This window comes from Calliphora vicina, chromosome 5 (assembly GCF_958450345.1).
Source record: "Calliphora vicina chromosome 5, idCalVici1.1, whole genome shotgun sequence".
NCBI lineage: Eukaryota > Metazoa > Arthropoda > Insecta > Diptera > Calliphoridae > Calliphora > Calliphora vicina.
The window spans coordinates 60639166-60660210 of NC_088784.1; positions in this window are offsets into that span (position 1 = coordinate 60639166).

Below are 21045 nucleotides of genomic sequence, written 5' to 3' on the forward strand. Positions count from 1 at the left end.
TTTAAAACATTTAAAATAGTACCTAATATTTTAATACAAAAATGTGAAGCTAACAAAGTAAGTAAAAAATATTCATACATTCCACTAGTGAAATTTTACTTTTACTATTTTTTCTTTTGAACATTCAAAATTCCATTAATATTTAATAATGAAATCCACTTATAAGTGGATTTCAAAATTCTCTAAAACTATAATATTTTCCATTTAGTGGTGAGTTTGCGCTTGCAGGATTTTGATTTGTGGATTTGAAAATGTTTGCACGTGTTTCTTTGTTGGTTGTTGTGTTGCTCTCTTTTTGCTACAAAACAATTGTTTTGTTTACATTTTTTCTGCGTTTCCTTTCCTAACTTGACATCTAAGGAATTTGTTGCTGTTGTTGTGGTTGTTGTTGGTTGTGCTGTCTTTACCGTTGTTGTCTTAAAGTATTTTAGGCACTTGATTACTTACAGTTTCATGCTTCATTTTGCATATTGCCCTTTTTATCCTTCCTTCGATGTTGTGTGTTTTTGTGTATTTTATTTTATTTCTTTCGTATTTGCTGAAAGGCGGAACGGAACGTAAAATGTTAAACAACAAGAAAGATAGAATATACAGCAAAAACAGATGTTAGAAATTTGTGAAGCAATGAAGCCTATAAAATGAAGACGGCATCGAGAGGAAACGAAAAAATATGACAATTTGTTAAATGTATTTTTTCAATTACTTGATTAAATATTAAAATGTTTAAGAGCAACAAATTTGTTTGCCTCTTTTTCGAATGTCGTTAAATGTTGCGAATTGTACCAGGAGAGTAAGTGGATGATGCATAAATGTCTTAAATTTATACTGGTTTTTGTTGAAAAAATTGCCTTCATGTAGGTACAATAAAATACTACACATTAGGGTATTCAATCCACTAACCCTTAATCGGTTAACTGTTCGAATAATTCAAATTTGCCAATTTTCAAATAACAAATAAACCGATTAATTTGTGTCAATTAACCGATTTTTTTTTCCACTTTAACATTAGTGTTTATAAACCGGTTAACCGAAAAACCGGTTTTTCTTCGAAATCTCGGTTCTTTGCGAACCGTTTAATTTAAAATGTTGAGTTTCGGTTAACCGGTTTATCCGGTTTTTATCACTCGGTTAACCGGTTTTTAAAATTTGGGACTAAAATTAATAAATCTCACGTTTTTGTTCAATTTTAATATTCATTGTATCTGATTTGAAACCTAAACTGCTGATTTACACTACAAAACCTCTTTAGATTATTATTTTAAGAATTACAATGATTCTAAATAGTAGAGGACGATGAATTTACTTTAAAACTTTTTCAGAATAAATTTCACATAATGAAAATATTAAAAATTAAAATTAGATTCCGCATAATTCTATAAGGTTTGGCTAAATCTTACTAATGATTCATTAAAAACTTAGTGATGATTTTACAAAACGTTAAATTGAATTTGAAGAAGGTATGTTTCTCTTTCAATAAATTTGACTTCATTAGTGTGTTTTGTTCTTAAAATTTTAATTTATTAATCATTTCGTTAGCTTTTCAGAAATATTACAGTAGAGACAAAAAATGTTCTAAAATCCATTATTTGAAATATTTATGAAATCTGATAGTGGAGTTTTTTTATAATGACAAATAATCACAGCTAAGGGGAAGTGCGTTTACATATTATATGTCCTTTTTGGAACTTGTAACATTTTATGTCTCATATCAGAAAGTCGAGGTGATAATAAATTTCAAAATTATCAAATATTTAATTAAAAAAGTGATTTACATTTTTTGGTTGAAATTTAATGAAAAAAAAACAATAATTTAAACAAGCATTATATATTTAGTAACATATTTATACTCAATTCCATTTGACTAATATAATAATTTTGAAATTGTTACAAAATAAATGGACTTAGCATTTTTGTATATTTATAGTTATTTAATATTAACCATTCCTGACAACTAAAAATTTTCAACTTACCCAGCAAAAACTTTACTTACCTAGTAAGCCAGCAAGTATAATTGGAGCAAAGCGATAACTACTTATTATTTGACTGAAAGTAGTGTTTACCGTTGTTCGAGATTTTTAAAAAATTCAGGGGTCAAGCTTACAAATGTACTTACAATCAGTTGAGAAATAAGTAGTAAATTCACAACAAGAATATGTAGCTAAAAAAAAAACACAAAAAATATTGCCTTGTGTGGGAATCGAACAGTCACATTATTTGCTTGTGTTTGATAGTCAAGCTGCTAACTCACTGCTCCATGTACGAGTTATTTTATTGGAAGTTAACAATAGTTTTAACATCAACATATAAATGAAAATGATATGAACAAAAAAATTAATGTCTTTGACAGGTGGCGAACCACTAACCTCCCGTTTTCCAGTCAAACACACTAGATAGCTGTGCTAAATGCAAAAGTTCATTACCAGCCTGTATAAAAATAAGTACTTATTCTAGTAAATAAAATAATGTGCTGGGTAACCACCACTCCTTACAAAAGAATGCATGAAATAACTGGTTGTTATTACAAAAATTCACAAAATTTTTGCTGGGTATATATACTTTATTGGACATTTTATGTTTTCTACACATATATGAGGTTAACCGGTTTTTTCGATGTCGGTTAACCGAAAAACCGGTTTTTTAAAAAAGGCCAATTTTTTTTTTTTTTTTTTAAAAAGTCGGTTTTTTATAAACACTATTTAACATATTTTTTTGGTAATTATTTTTCCGTTTTAATTCAAATACAAAGTAAAATTACATATTTTTCCGAACATCCAAGAAAAATGTTTAGTGAGTTTAACAACTAACATATTTAATTTACATGTATTTGTCCGATGAGAAGGTGATAATAGACGAAACTGGAGACATTATTGAAACGAGTCTTTTATCAGAAATTATCGAAAAATTCAAAAAGGACTTCAATGGTATAATTGAGGAAAAAATAAAAAAATAACTTCTTTATCGTGCCTTACTTTCGATTTCTCCAACATCTACAATCAGCAAGAGTTTTTTCCAATTCGAATTTTTTTAAACTAACGAATTTTTTTTTATTTTTGGGTTGAACTGTTATGTTTTGTATATTTTTCATGTTTTTGTTTTTTTATTAATTATTTTCATTATTTTCAGTTTAAAATTTAAATCGAATTATTCGGTTAATCGAATAATTTAAAATGAACCGATTACTAACCGATTAAAACTAAACCCCGGTTAATTATTTGCTCGATTAACCGATTAAACCAGAAACTCGATTAATTGAATACTCTACTACACATACATTATAGTAAATACCTGACAATCTTGGGTAGGTATAAAATAAAAAAATTGATTAAATAAAGTGTTTCAATATTTTTAAATATAAATCATTTGCTTTTTACACACTAAAAAAATATATATTTTTGTTCTTGGAAAATAACTCTTGCAAAGTATTGTGTATTCTCCATATCGTCACCTTAAATGTGAACGGACGTAACTACAATTTGCATTTAAGGGAAAGATATATTCAATAATATCACAGAAAATAATGTTAACAGTTATTAAGTAATTAAAGAATTTTTTTTGAAGTATGATTTAAATTTTCAAAACATTTTTTTATTTAAAATGTTTTTCTTAATTTCTATATCAACGACATATAAGTTAGGTCTTTTACAGGAGAGTTTCCACCCTATGTCTTAACTCTATGATTATAAATACATACTACAAGTTTTTCCAAAAATAAAAAAAAACAATTAAAACAAGTTAGAAAGTATGGTCGGTTAAGCCTGACCATTTAATAGCCTACACTAAGTAAAAGAGCAAAAACATTTTTCTTTTAAAATTTCAAAATTTATATATTTGAGTGATTTTCGGAAGTGGGCATTATATGGGAGCTATGACCAATTATGGACCATGAAATTAGGTCGTATGATTTATGTCTATATTAAAGTTATCTATGTTGAATTTTGTGTGTATACCAACATTTTTAAGCGATTTATGCACGTTAAAGTGATTTTCGGAAGCGGGTCTATATGGGAGCTATGACTAATTATGGACCGATCGTAACAAAATTTGGTGACATGAATATTGTATATATAATACTTATTTGGAGCGTAATTTGTGGAGACACATATATAAATCAAGCATTTATGACCGATAAAGTCCAATTTCGGAAGGACATTTGTATGGGGACTAGGTGAAATAATGGACCGATTTCAGCCAGTTTCAATAGCCTTGGGCCGAAAAAATTATATGTATCAAATTTTATCGAAATATCTTCAAAATTGCGACCTGTACTCTGCGCACAAGGTCAGCCAGCCGGCCAGACGGACATCCTTTAATCGACTCCGTCGATCAATCGACTCAGTCGTTTAATCGAATCAGTCGTTTAATCGACTCAGTCGTTTAATCGACTCAGATTCTAAGTCGACCGGTATACTTTAAGGTGAGTGCTAGACTAATATTTTTGGGCGTTACAAACATCTGCACAAACGCATTATACCCCACTATGGTGGTGTAGGTTATAAATATCAATTGGCATTTTTTATTATTAATTTAAGAAGAAGTATTGCGTATAATTTGTTGATTAAAATTTACTGTTTTGTGTTAATTTTTAACAATTTCAATTAATAATAGCTTTATATGGAAAGGCCATACCCCTTGTTCCAATCCAGACCATTTTGACCCTAACTATGGTAATAAAAAAATCGCCTTGTTCCTACAGGTCGCAGGTTTAAAGATAATTCGACAAAATTTGGCACAAACAAGGACAAAGGCTATTGAATTTGGTTAGAATCAGCCAATTATTTATCCTAGCCCACATACAATTGGCATATTTGAAAATATGCAATTTATACAACATAATTAAATAACAACATAATTTCTTCTTGCTATTCATGTTTTCTTACTAATTTTTGCATGCTGAACATGAATTTTACATTTTTAAATAATTTATCTAAACAGCGAATACCGATTCTGAATTGAACTACCATGAAAATATTTTACCTTTTGGTGTTTGGAAAATATAATCTCCATGGCATAAAAATAAATGGTTAAAGTTAGAGTTTGTTTAAAAAACTGTATCTACTTTTAAACTGTCATCTATTATATTACATTAATTTACACCAATCAAACTCTAAAAAATCAAAAAAGAAAAAAATAACTACAACTTTTTGTTTAATGTTGTTTATTATTTTTTATCTTATGTTGTATTATTAGCTGTTATCTTAAATAAATCACGTTAAAAACTGGCAGATGGCATAAATGTAATTAAAATAATTAAATTTTATTAAAATACAAAATCCTCTATCTATCATCAATAATGCAAAATTTAAAAAAAAAACATATTGAGTAGCGGAAAAGAAAAGAATTACATATTATATATCAACGTGTAGGAAAATGTACGAAATTTTTGAGAATTAAAAAAATTATAAAAGACTTTTTTCAAAAATATGGGAATAAAAAATGGTAGCTGATTTTTTTTTTGAAAATTTTAATTTTTAAAATGCAATAAAAAGTTTGTTTATGCATCGTTTTTAATGAAGTTTTACATTTGTATAGAAACTTTTGATTCAAATCCAAAAGTGAAAAACATATTCGTGAATTGTTAATGGCAATCCCACAATTCCCAAAAAGCTTTTGAAAAATCCCAAAATTGGAATGTTTTTGATTTTTTGATCTATTGAAGCACCAAGTTCGGGGCTATGAAATCCCTTTGCATAATATTGAAGAACATATTTGGACATACAAAACAGGTCTGAATTTTTAGAAAGCAACTATGAGATTGGTAACATGTTGTCTAAAGTTGAAATTTACGTAAAAAATAGGTCTACTTCGCAAGGCTCTGGACAACGCACTAATACGAATTTTGATATTATTTTTATCAAAATTCATATTATTTCGCGAGATGTTATCTTTTAGAAAAATATAAACATATTATTTATCTTTCTCTTATTTTCTGTATAATTTAAAATTAATGTAAAAAGACTTTTTTATTTTTTTAAGTGTGAATACGCATAACTATTGAATCAGTAAAGTTTTTTTAATAGTTTAGTTTTAAATACTATGATTAATAAATTTGTTGTTGATTCAAAAAAAGTTACTTTAAGAAAATCGGAAAGAATTGGATACGTTATTAGGAAAAAAGCTGACCAAGGTAGGTAAAAAACATAAAATTTTACTTTTCAAATGCGAATAACTTGTAAACTATAACACTATACATATATATATGTAGATCTCGTCTAGTATATTCCATATATATAAAAATCTTTTAAATCGGATCGCAAAAATTTGGCATCATTTTAAATGTTTGATATACCCGAGGGGGCATTGTGGCTCGGCGCCCCCTAGGTGTTATAAGCCCAAATTCAAAACATAAAGTTATCAGTACCTCCTCTATAACCATTGCATTGGAAGTTACAGATTTATTTCCACTTTTAGTTAGTGTTTGACAGCCTTAACAGCAGACTTGAGGAAAAATTCGAAAAAAGTGAATTTCGCCTGCTCATTAAGCATAATTTTTGCAGAAAAAACCTTATTGAAATAAAGGCTATGTTTGAATTTCGTTGTGGCTATACAAGCACGAAAGTTGCTGAATGTTCTGAACGCCCAGTTGAGGTCTCTACACCCTAAACAATTTTAAAAAAATAACGATATGGTACTTTCCGATCGGAGGTTGAAAGTGCCAGAGATTGTGGAAGCCATCACACATGGCTCAGTGTTTTTACAATTTTTGTAAATTGTGTTTTAATACATGTTATAATTGAATTGTAGAACCTACAAATTACATATTACTATTATTTCCAGTGGAAATTTTAAACAATATTGGACATAATGTGCAATGCTTATTCTAGGTTTATTTGAATTTTATTTTTCAATTTTTTCCTGCTGAAGAGACATTTTTCACTAGAAATAAATAAACAATGACTTTTGTATGTGTTGATTGCGTATAAGTTACGTTTATAAATTAATTGTTAAGTACTCATACGTTTAGTATTTGTTACGCGGGGCTAGATCTTCAAAATTTGTTTGGAGAAGAGTCTCAGAAAATCCCTATTAAAATTAAAGTTATGAGGCATAAGTGATGGTAAATTCCCGACTAGCTAAAGGAAATGGTTGCATGGTTCTTAACCCAATTTTACCGCGTATACATATAATTATACTTTATATGCCAATAAGTATAACTAAATAATATAAACAAACAAAAGAAAATAGTAGGCAAGATGTTAGCCTTAAGGGGTGCACTTTTCCCTCCCTTTTACTCTATCGTAAAACTGCATTGACATTCTTTACACCCTAAATATTCCACGAATGTCCCTAAGAAAGCTTAGACTATCATACACTATATAGATTTGAACTCATTTGTCATTCCCATTAAAAAAACAAATTAGCAAATCATTATTATTATTCAAATAATTCAATTAAATTTTATTAATAAAAAGAAACTGGATTTTAATTCTAATTCTAGTTTAACATTCATTTATTAAAGTAAACAATAAAAAAAAAAATCTTATTTCCATATTTAAAAATTACTAAGAATTCATTCTTTTAAACCTATGTTTTACTTATGAGATTTTTAAAGTAATAAAATAAGAAATAGAATTAAAGCAATAAAAATAAACAAAATTTCATTGCACTCTGAACAAATTTAGAATGAAATGGAATGAAATATAATATAAAGCGAAATTTAAGAGTGAGAGTAATTATTATGATTTTTACTTACAATCATGTTGTTGTAATTTAATAAATATACCTCTTTCGATGATGTTTCGATTCAATAGTGTTTCCAATGATGGGCCCAGCAAGGAATGAAGAGGAATAAGCTGACTGATTTGGAAGAAACTAGCTTAAAGAAAAATCATAATAATAAGTAATTGCTCTCAACTTAAGATACTTTTAAAAAAAATAAAGAAAGAAGAAAAAAAATGGTACTTATATAGGGTTAGCCATACGAATAAAATATTAATTAGTAATAAAAAAAAAAAAATATATAGAAAATGATTTGATTTTGTAAATTACATATTTATAATTTAAGTAGAATATGTTAATAGTAGAATAGATTAATTAATAGATTATATTTTGTTGATATTTATATTTATGGAAATTTAGAAAATTATGTTGATAGAATTTACATTATATATATTTTTATATTGTACTTTTTAGCAAATTTTTTTAATATCTTTAGTTAATCAATAAATTTAAATATATGTAAATGTAAGTCGAATGAAATATATTCAGGAAACGTAGGAAATTTTTATATTTAAATAATAGTTATATTAGGTGTTAGCAAATATTGAAATTTTTATAATATTTAAATATTGTTTTAGTTAAATTGAATAGTTTAAATTATATACTTATAGGTTATACTTAGGTTTTTGTAGATTATAAATAGTTCCGTAAAAATTTAGTAGTTTGGAGCAAGATCCGCTAGTCCCATGAAACTAATCGTCTCCATAGAATTAAAGCAATCTTGCTCGGATAATGTGTCCTTGGAAATGAGCTCCACGAGCTGTTGCTAATAATAATTGGTCTTCTGAATATTACAGCCAGCAATATGAGCAGAATCGTTGGGCAAAATGAGTAGGTAGAGTAAAAATTAGTCTATTCCATGAATGTTTGTGCTTGTTATATAACCAAATTAGGACCACAGGCTTATTCTTGTATCTTTCTAATTAGGTGTTGGTTTTGTAAATTTTGAGCTGAATTTAAACAATTCGGCAAAACGAACTGGTTGGTGGCTTTCTCCCTATTTGTCTTGCTTGGGTAGAATTTAACACCACGTGATTTGGAACAATATATTCTGCTTACATAAAATTATTTATCATTTAATTAAAACTTTAATACGAGATCTTTAAAAAACTTTCTTTACCTTCTTGTTCGAGGATTTATTACAAAAAAAAAACACTTTTAGTTTAGTTTTTCCTTATTTTTGTTATCTTAGTTTCTTACACAAGAATACTTTTAACTTTAAAAAAAAACTTTATCACTTATTATAGTTGGTAGATCTTTCACATTTCATTTGATCTTTACCTTATGGAATTCAAACGATTTATGACTTATGAAAATAATTTAAAGCAATGTGTAGCTTGTAGACAAATCTAACGGAATTAAATATTTTAAATATTTGGAATATTTGTGTGCAATTATCTCCTTCTCACGCACAATTAATGAGCAATTATACGTATGTACTCAGAGTGTGTAAAAAAATAATAAATTCTAGCATGAGATGCAAATTTGTAAGCTAGTAAAGTAAGGGTTTCCAATACATAAACGAAATCGTATAACACTTATAAATATTTTATAAAATTTCCTGGTATTTGCAAAAACTAAAGGAAAAATCGTTACAAACCTGCTTCGTCCTTTGATTTTATATCAAATGACGAATAGGAAAAGATTTTTGAATATATGTTAGTTAGAACTTGAAGGAAAATTTTGAAGATCACTAAATGTGTGGCTCGACCCACGATAAGCCGGGTAAAATAATGAGTAACATTAAGTTCTTGGATATTTGAATATCTTGGCAATCAATAAAATAATCATGGTTTTAGGTCAGATGTTTGGTATCTACCAATGTAGCATCCATTAAGATCTTCTATGTCGTATAGATTACTTCCAATTTTATCGCGAATTCTGCATTTTAGATACTTTGGCATAAATTTTCGGTTAATGGCTTTTGACATATTGCTTAATGTATGATTTTTCCTAAAAATTACTTGACCTTTTCGAAACTGGATTGGGCGTGCTCGTAAATTATAAGCTTTAGTTGACCTTTCGTGAGCTTGGCTCAAATTTTCTCGAATTTTGCATCTCAATTTTTGTAATTTGTCAACATTAGTTAAAATTTGTGTGTCTTCACCATTTAAACATCCTAACTTTTCCAGAATTTTATATGCAGAGCCATGCTGCACCATGTTTTGCCCAAATGCGGCGTAATATGGGGAACATTTAATGGAAGAGTGATAGTCACTTCGAAGTATTGATAATATCTGAGGTATATATCGGTCCCAATCACTATGATCTTTATGATCTTCCAAAAAATATCTGATTTTAGTAATAATTTCCCTGTTTGCACGTTCCGATGCATTTGGTTGGGGAGCGTAAAATCCTGTTTTTATGTGCTCAATATCATGTAATTTTAAAAATTCCTTCATTTCGTTGGAAACGAATTGTTTAGCGTTATCGCTGTGTAAAAATCTGGGCACACCAAATGTGGGAAAAACCTCTGATTGAAAATATAAAATTACGTTGGCAGATGTTGCTGCCTTTAATGGTTTTAAAAATAAAAATTTTGTTAGGTGGTCTAAACAAATGAATATAACAGTGTTTTTTACCTTTGTTAACGGATATGGGCCTAAGAAATCACAATATAGTCTCTCGAAGGGTCTATTTGTGACAAATTGTTTGCCCATAAGTGGCCTTGAAATTAGGTTAGACGATTTAATTGACTTGCATTTCTCGCAATTGTCAACATAGGATTTGACATCAGTTGTCATAGTGGGCCAATAATACTTTTGTCTAATTCTGGCTAATGTTTTAGTATAGCCACCATGACAAGAATTAATCGAATCATGTGCAGCCCTAATTATAGTTTCAGATAATGAATTTGGTACCCACAATCGCCATAAATTTTCCTCCTCGTTGTCATTACCCTGCCTGAATTTTACGCGTTTGTAAACTAAATTATCCGATAATAGCAAATCAGGCAATGACTCACTTTTTTCAGAAACTACTTCCCTAAGTTTACGATATTGTTCGTTATCAAAATCAGCGGAGCCAGTGTCAATTTCTAAAGGCATATCAGATAACGATAGTTCTTCCACTTCCATACGCGAAAGGCAATCGGGCACAATATTTAATGAGCCTTTTCTGTGCTCGATTTCAAAGTCATATCTTTGTAATTTCAGGCTCCATCGCGCTAATCTGCCACTTAAATCCTTTTGGCACATAAGCCACTTTAAGGAAGAGTGGTCTGTGATTATTTTAAATGGCAATCCCTCGATATAAGGTCTGAATCGGTTAACGCAAACGATTGCGGCCATGCATTCAAGCTCAGTGACTGTGTAGTTTTTCTGAGACTTGTTAAGCTTTTGAGAAACAAAAGCAATTGGATGCTCACAGCCGTTGTCGTCATATTGGAACAAAACGCCACCAACTCCAACCTTTGACGCGTCGCATTGAATTATAAATTGGCGATCAAATTTCGGTTGGGCCAATACCGGAGCAGATGACAACGCATCTTTTAACTTCTCAAAAGATAACATAGCGCTTTTGGTCAATGCAAATGGTTTACAGGTTTTCTTTAAGCAATCTGTAAGTGGACCGCTAAGATTGGCGAAGTTGTTTATAAACCCCCTGTACCAATTGGCCATGCCAACAAATCGGCGAACTTGTCTAGGTGTTTTGGGTATACTAAAGTTTCGGATTGATTCCACTTTTTCAGGATCCACCTTCAATGTTCCATTTCCCACTATGTAGCCTAAATAACGAATCTCCCTTTGGCAAAATTTACTTTTTTCGACATTTATTGTAAGCTTTGCAGCTTTAAGGCAGCCAGCCACTTCACTCAAAAGCGCCATGTGGGATTCAAAATTAGAACTACATATGAGCAAATCATCTAAATAGATGAAGACATTTTCACGTAAACGTGAAGGTATAACTTTATCCATTAGCCTGCTCATGGTTTGAGGACCATTGCACAAACCAAATGGCATATATTTATAATGGAATAAAGGCTTACCCGGGACAACAAAAGCAGTTTTTTCCTTAGAAGTTTGTGTCAGTCGTATTTGCAAAAACGCATCTTTTAAATCAATTCCGGTAATGTAAAAGGTATCTTTCAACCTGCTTAATAACCCATTAATGTGGGGAAGAGGGTACGAATCTTTCTTCGTTACCGCATTAAGCTTTCGGGAATCAATGCAAAGACGGACTTTGCCCGGTTTTCGCACTAAAACTACCGGAGAACACCAAGGCGAGTTTGACTCCTCGATTACTCCCATGCTTAAGAGACGGTCTATTTCTCTGAATGCTTCCTCCTGGCGAGGAGGAGATAAAGGATAATGCCTGGATTTTATCGGAACTGCGTCCCCAGTATCTATATTGTGCTCCAGAAGGTCTGTACACCCCAACCCAAGTTTCTCATATGAAGGAAACTCTAAAACTGTTTTCTCTAAAAGAAGTTTCTGTTCTGGAGTGAGATCATGGAATTTGGCGTCTCTATTGGCACGTGGTGTAGATTCAATTTGTAATGAAGAAATTGTGGGAATAATTTCGGGTGCGAGTGCAAACTCACGCCAGAAATTTGTTCCAAAATAAGCTTCTTGGGTGAGAGAGGGAACTAAATAAAACAAAATATCCTTTGTAACACCCTTAAAATTAATTGGCAATTTACAAAAACCTAGTATTTTTTGTTTTACACCGTTTGCAATTGATAATGCCGATTTTATTGGACTATAAGTTAAATTATTACGCTCCAAAAACTCTATGCAGTTTTTACCTAAAACTGAAACGTTAGCTCCTGAGTCAAGCAAACCTACCATAGTGTCATTAAAAATTCTTACTTTTACGAATGGCCGATCATCCGAACCATGTAAAATAGTTGACTCGAGCAATTTTCTATAGAACTTACGTTTCTTAAACCGCTGCCGACATTTCTTTATTCTAACAGATGGGCTTTTCTTGAAAAAATAGTGTGGTTTATAAATTGTATCATTAAGTGATTGTTTATTACCTATAATGACAAAGGATTCTGTTTGTGTTGACATATCTTTAGAAAGTGAAATAAATTTCTGAATTTGAAAATGTTGTTTATTTGTTTGTTGATTATTGGAATTGAAAATATTGTTGGATTTTTCCAACATGGGTTCTAATTTGAACTCGGGGTTTTGTGGGATGGACGAAAGTCCCCGGTAGCCATTTCGCCCATATTCTTGTTTCCCGGATAAATATGTCTATTTGGACATGAAGGCGTTAATACCCCCTTTTGTCCGCACTTGAAACAAAACTGGTCAGTAATCCCTTTGTCGCAATATATATACGAATGTCCGTATGACAAGCAATTCCAGCACTTTATATTGGAGTAATCGAAATTGATATTCTTTTTTGACATTTGCAAGGCATCCAGTTGTGGATCAAACATATCAGAATCATCTATTTCAGTTTTAAGTGAATCAAGCTCACTGACATTACGTAATGGTCCAGAGTTTGGTGTGAAATGTTTATTATCACGAAGCACCTTCTCCGCTTTACGAACCATATCTCTGAAATCGTTCAGAGTTTTAGATTCAGAACTGAACAACAAGAATCTTAAATTTGCTTGTAAATTACGTTTAATTATATCAAGTATTGTTAAGTCTGGTAAGGGACTTTGTAATCTAGCATTCATTGACACAATTGCTGTATGAAAATCGTCATACGATTCTTTGTGTAGTTGCTTACGCAACGAAATTTTTAGTAATACATCATGCTCTGATTCTAAATATCCAAATTCCTTTGTAAGAGCATAACGAAGAGTTGAATATGTCACACTGCGATTCTGCTTCATGAACAGCCAATACCACTGTTCGGCCTTTCCTTCCAATAACACGTGAAAATTAGATAAAAGATGTTCATCGGAACATCTTGAACGATTACTAAGTGTCTCTACCTTAAATAAAAAATCGGACACTGAACCTGTTCCATCGTATGAAATTTTCCATTTCTCTAATTTAATGGTTGAATCAATACATGCTGTGTTCATATCAGGTCTGTTAAAATTTAAATTTGGTGCATTGGAATAGCTGGTATTCGGTGGGGTTATAGGTTGTCGTTGAGAACTAGTACTACTCGCATTACCTATCTGAGAAATGCTATCTCTAATAGAAGATAGTTCCCTTCTAAATTCCTCCCTAGTGTTTTGCATACTTTGCTCCATTAGTGATATCAACGTATCAAAAGGTGTAGCTGAGTTAGAAGTAGAAGCATTGGTATTTAACATGGGTTGATTTATACTATCAGTATTTGATATATTATTAAGATGTTGTCCTTCTACAGGAACAAATGAGGTCGGTAACGAATTAGGGTTATTCATTATTGATATATTCTGAGTTTCTAAATTACTACAACTTTGAGTACGAGGTACTTGTTGAGTTGCTTTAGGTGTATTTTTCCCCGCAGGTGAATGAGCAACGCGAGGTTTAGAAGTGCTTGGTCGATCTTGTATTTCAATAGAAATATTGTTACTTGAATTTGAAGCGCTTCTTCCACGACCTCTAGAGTTAGTACTACCTTGTGCACGGGTGTTCATTACGAACAAAATAGTTTGTAATAATAATGAACCGAAAAATATTTGATTTCAAAATTCTTTAAAATATGTAGAAAAGTAGAAAAAAAAAATTTATCGAATAACATAAAAAAATATCAAATAATGGAAATACAGTTATAATTTATAATTCATTAATGTTTTTGGGAATGACAAATCTCAAACAAATCTCAAGTGAAAGTTAAACAATCTTAGCTAAATTTTAAACAAAAGATGACATCTAATCTAATATAATATGTTTGAGTGGCTTTGACTACTTTGTTAATCCGCAGCTTTTATTTCAAATAAAATTAAAAAAAAAGGACTTGACACTAGAATCAAAGCTATATCTATGAAAACTCTGAAGCATCAAAAACCGAAATCTACTTCCAGTATTTTGGACTTTCACAGGGAACATAGATAAAAATAGGCCAAATAAATATATTGTAATAATTTAGAGTATCGCTTCTACATAAACAAACTTATAATTTAAATACGTAGGACTTATACAAATCTAAAAACATTGCAATTGGTGTTATTATCTAAATGTTTCTAATGTTAAAATTTTGCCTCACACAATTATTTTAGAATTATTCCTTTGATGTCACATGCAAATTGGGCTGACCAAGATTTGGGCAGCTTTCCGTTGGGCGCCATATATGTTACGCGGGGCTAGATCTTCAAAATTTGTTTGGAGAAGAGTCTCAGAAAATCCCTATTAAAATTAAAGTTATGAGGCATAAGTGATGGTAAATTCCCGACTAGCTAAAGGAAATGGTTGCATGGTTCTTAACCCAATTTTACCGCGTATACATATAATTATACTTTATATGCCAATAAGTATAACTAAATAATATAAACAAACAAAAGAAAATAGTAGGCAAGATGTTAGCCTTAAGGGGTGCACTTTTCCCTCCCTTTTACTCTATCGTAAAACTGCATTGACATTCTTTACACCCTAAATATTCCACGAATGTCCCTAAGAAAGCTTAGACTATCATACACTATATAGATTTGAACTCATTTGTCATTCCCATTAAAAAAACAAATTAGCAAATCATTATTATTATTCAAATAATTCAATTAAATTTTATTAATAAAAAGAAACTGGATTTTAATTCTAATTCTAGTTTAACATTCATTTATTAAAGTAAACAATAAAAAAAAAAATCTTATTTCCATATTTAAAAATTACTAAGAATTCATTCTTTTAAACCTATGTTTTACTTATGAGATTTTTAAAGTAATAAAATAAGAAATAGAATTAAAGCAATAAAAATAAACAAAATTTCATTGCACTCTGAACAAATTTAGAATGAAATGGAATGAAATATAATATAAAGCGAAATTTAAGAGTGAGAGTAATTATTATGATTTTTACTTACAATCATGTTGTTGTAATTTAATAAATATACCTCTTTCGATGATGTTTCGATTCAATAGTGTTTCCAATGATGGGCCCAGCAAGGAATGAAGAGGAATAAGCTGACTGATTTGGAAGAAACTAGCTTAAAGAAAAATCATAATAATAAGTAATTGCTCTCAACTTAAGATACTTTTAAAAAAAATAAAGAAAGAAGAAAAAAAATGGTACTTATATAGGGTTAGCCATACGAATAAAATATTAATTAGTAATAAAAAAAAAAAAATATATAGAAAATGATTTGATTTTGTAAATTACATATTTATAATTTAAGTAGAATATGTTAATAGTAGAATAGATTAATTAATAGATTATATTTTGTTGATATTTATATTTATGGAAATTTAGAAAATTATGTTGATAGAATTTACATTATATATATTTTTATATTGTACTTTTTAGCAAATTTTTTTAATATCTTTAGTTAATCAATAAATTTAAATATATGTAAATGTAAGTCGAATGAAATATATTCAGGAAACGTAGGAAATTTTTATATTTAAATAATAGTTATATTAGGTGTTAGCAAATATTGAAATTTTTATAATATTTAAATATTGTTTTAGTTAAATTGAATAGTTTAAATTATATACTTATAGGTTATACTTAGGTTTTTGTAGATTATAAATAGTTCCGTAAAAATTTAGTAGTTTGGAGCAAGATCCGCTAGTCCCATGAAACTAATCGTCTCCATAGAATTAAAGCAATCTTGCTCGGATAATGTGTCCTTGGAAATGAGCTCCACGAGCTGTTGCTAATAATAATTGGTCTTCTGAATATTACAGCCAGCAATATGAGCAGAATCGTTGGGCAAAATGAGTAGGTAGAGTAAAAATTAGTCTATTCCATGAATGTTTGTGCTTGTTATATAACCAAATTAGGACCACAGGCTTATTCTTGTATCTTTCTAATTAGGTGTTGGTTTTGTAAATTTTGAGCTGAATTTAAACAATTCGGCAAAACGAACTGGTTGGTGGCTTTCTCCCTATTTGTCTTGCTTGGGTAGAATTTAACACCACGTGATTTGGAACAATATATTCTGCTTACATAAAATTATTTATCATTTAATTAAAACTTTAATACGAGATCTTTAAAAAACTTTCTTTACCTTCTTGTTCGAGGATTTATTACAAAAAAAAAACACTTTTAGTTTAGTTTTTCCTTATTTTTGTTATCTTAGTTTCTTACACAAGAATACTTTTAACTTTAAAAAAAAACTTTATCACTTATTATAGTTGGTAGATCTTTCACATTTCATTTGATCTTTACCTTATGGAATTCAAACGATTTATGACTTATGAAAATAATTTAAAGCAATGTGTAGCTTGTAGACAAATCTAACGGAATTAAATATTTTAAATATTTGGAATATTTGTGTGCAATTATCTCCTTCTCACGCACAATTAATGAGCAATTATACGTATGTACTCAGAGTGTGTAAAAAAATAATAAATTCTAGCATGAGATGCAAATTTGTAAGCTAGTAAAGTAAGGGTTTCCAATACATAAACGAAATCGTATAACACTTATAAATATTTTATAAAATTTCCTGGTATTTGCAAAAACTAAAGGAAAAATCGTTACATATTACTACAAATATTTAGTTGTAAATAAAATCGGAAACTTTATAAAGTATTGCAATTTCTACTTTAAATCAGAGAAATAAAACAAAAGCATTGCAATTAAATGTTTTTTAGTCCGCTAAAACTTGAAATTGTAAAAAATAATGCAATAATGTAAATTTTAATCCAACAAAACTTTTTATTCGAAAGGCCAATTATGGAATTAACATTGGAATTTGATCCTCGGCTATTCTTGACGAAGCGAATTCTTGACGTCCAATTTTGGACCATTACTGGCCGTATTTCACGAAAAACACGAACAATGTTAGCTTCAAATACATCAGTTGTTGCTGGTTTATCTGCCAGTGACTTCTCGTGAGGTGTAAAATCGCAAGACCTTAGAGGCCAATTGACAAGTCCATTTCTTGAAATGAAAATATTGTCAAATTTTGATTGCAATAAACCGATAGTTGCGGTCGCCATCCTAATTGTCATCCATATTTTAAAACTAAAATTAAACATTGGCCGTAACACGAGCTCCGGCTTCATTTAAGAAGAAAGAGATCCAATAATGCCACCAGCGTGTGAAACCCAACAAACAGTGCATTAGAATTGTGGAATTTTTATATGATCCTTTTTGTCAGATTTCTTTGATATTTGTAAAACAATTTAGTAGTGAATATGGACAAAAACATTTTTAGGAATATTGATAGAAGGTATTTGCAACATTTAAAATACTGCAATTAAATTCTAGTACTCATTTTGTTTGTCAAATTGTATAAACGATTTAACCTTTTGCGTTTCATTGAATTAATAAATGAAATATGATGATAGTAATACAATTTTAGGAGATAAATCATTCGCTTTTCAACTACACACATGTATTAGTATACATATACCAATCAGCATTTTATGAAATTTTTGATCACATATACAATAGTGTGTCCCAAAAAAATTTTTTGTTGGGGCTCAAGCATAATTTGCAAGCTTATAGTGTATAGTTTTTTTAAGATTTTTTTCAGATTTTTCGGAAGAAGTTTAGAGGTCACTCAAGTCGAGTTTTTACCAAAAGTCAAGTTTGTCGGTCTTTTTTCTTTACTTTTGCGGAAACATTTTAAAGGCAGAATGTCCATGCTTTATTTTGGCGTGCAAAAACTATTAGTTTTTGCTATGAGATGGCTTATTAAGGTGCTCTACATTACAATTTTTCTTAATTTTTTAATAAATTTTGTAAATAACGCTTTATAACTTTTTAAAACTTTTATGAAAAAAAACTAACAATGCAAATTGAAAGACCAATTAATTCTTAACGATTTTGGTACAAAAATTTTTGAATTTGAATTTGAACGTTCCTGAGTTATACCGGTTTTCAGCTTTGAAGTTATGATATTAAGTATTATAAACTGTTTGCTTTGTATGGTAGCTATGGCTAATTATGGACCGATCGTTATACAATTTGGTGACAAAACTTTTGTATATGGGGCATTTCATGTCAAGTGAACCAATTTTTAAAATCGATGTCTTCCTATCGGGATGAAATTTGCACCAAGGTTAGTTTTATTGGATAGTAACAATTTTCAACAAGATCGGTTGAGAACTCTCTGAGTTAGAGGGGGTTAAAATTTGACATTTTGGCCAAGCAGGTATTTTTTTCTTATCCATGTAAGTTATTAACTATTTTTCTTAGCAAAATGTGTCCCAAATAGTTTAAATAGCTCTTTCTTCAGTCTTTCGAAAAAAAATATTAAAAAAAAAAAATAAAACATTTTTAATATTTTTTTGTTTTCGAAATCAAAAACTTTTTTGACTTATTTTAATATGAGACCTATTTTTCTTAAAATAAAGCTTAGATATTTTCCTTGAAGACCTATTTGGTCGCTTAGTGGGATGCGAGTGGGATATCTATGAAAATAAATATTTTGTAACTCAAAACATACAGTTTTTGGCTTTTTGGCAAAATCAAAAACTTTGTTGACTTTTTTTCAAAATGGACCCATTTTTAATTCTTTTTTTAGCTCAAACAAGAGCTGAAATATTTTCCTTGAAGACCCTTTTGGTCGCTTAGTGGGATGCGAGTTGGATATCTATCAAAATACAAATTTTGTAACTTAAGACAAAAATGGGCTCTTTTTTAAAATTTTTCTTTGCTCAAAAGAAAGTTTAAGTCTTTTCCTTTAAGACCTATTTTGTCGCTTAGTGGGATGTGAGTGGGATATCTATCAAAATAAATATTTTGTAACTTAAGACATACAATTACAGGCAAATCCCGGTATAACGAACGATATGTGTTTTTTTTTAATTTTGGACAACTTTTTCTATTTTGGAATTTAACTAAACGTATGTCGTTTTGATCCCTACACGCAGAGAAAAAATATAGTTGTCCATGGTTACTGTAACCATTTAAATAGTGTTTCAAGTTTTTTAACAATATTATAGTCACAGTAACTATTTACATGGTTGTGGTAACCATAATATGGTTGTATATTTTTTAGTAGTTTTTACTAATTGTTCTTCTGGAGGATGGCTTGGTGCATTATCTACGATTAATAAAGCTTTCGTTGTAAGGGATATCGATTCTGAAAATGATTTAACCTTTAGAAAATTAAACTCAGGGGCAAACATTTAAAAAAACAGATTTTAAAGATTCCAGATTCCACTTAATTTGTGTAAAGATAATTAACAGGAAAAACTTAGTCACCATAAAATGTTTGTTTTTATTTTCTTCAAAATACATGTTGAGAATTTTGTTATTCCATATTTCATTCATTCCCATATTTAATTCACGTGAATTATATATAGCCTGTTTCACAATATCGAATGAAAGATTTCGTTCTCATTCTAAGCCAAAGAAAACTGATTTTGGATTTCCTAACTTCATGTTTATGTGAAGGAATCAGTTTTCTTTCGCTTAGAATGCGAACGAAATCTTTCATTCATTTCATATTGTAAAAACAAGCAATTAAAACAACTATAGAAAAAATGACAGCAGCTATTATTAAAGAAAGGAACCATTGAAAACGGTACTGTAACGACTTACATATGTTCTTATTTTTACATTCTTTACCACTTTTGTTTTTTATACTTTCTGTTCGTTATATTGAGCGTACAATTTTCGAAATATTCGCTATATAAGGTTGTCAATGTTAAAAATTTGGTCGTTTGTTTGATTTATTTTGTTTTTTCTCATCATTCGTTATATCGAGCATACAAATTTTGAAACGTTCGTTATATAAGGTCAATGTTACTAATTTGACAGTGCGTTAAATCGGATTTTCGTTAAAGTGAGATTCATTTTTTTACCGGGATTTGCCTGTATTGACTTTTTTTTGCAAATTCGAACTTTTTTTCAAAATGGGCCCTTTTATTAATTTTTTATTTTGTTAAAAAGAAAGCTTAGTTGTTTACCTTTAAGTCCTATTTGGTTACTTATTGGGATGCTATTGGACTAAATATCAAAATAAATGTTTTGTAACTCAATATATACAATTTTTGATTATTTCAAGTAATATTGAAATAAAAACTAATTTTTGCTTGATATTAATGAGTCCCAAAAAAATTTTTTTTTCTTATTTTCATGGGTGCTCAAGCATAATTTAAAATCTTATAGAGTAGAGTATTTTTAAGATTTTTTTCAGATTTTTCGGAAGTGGTTTAGAGGTCGCTCAAATCCAGTTTTTGCCAAAAATCGGGTTTATCGGCCTTTTTTTGAGTTTTCTTCATAACGTTGTCAAGACCCACGGTTTTTTTACTTTTGAGGACACAGTTTAAAATAAAAATGTCCAAGGACGAAGCTTATTGAAACTGGCTGAAATCGG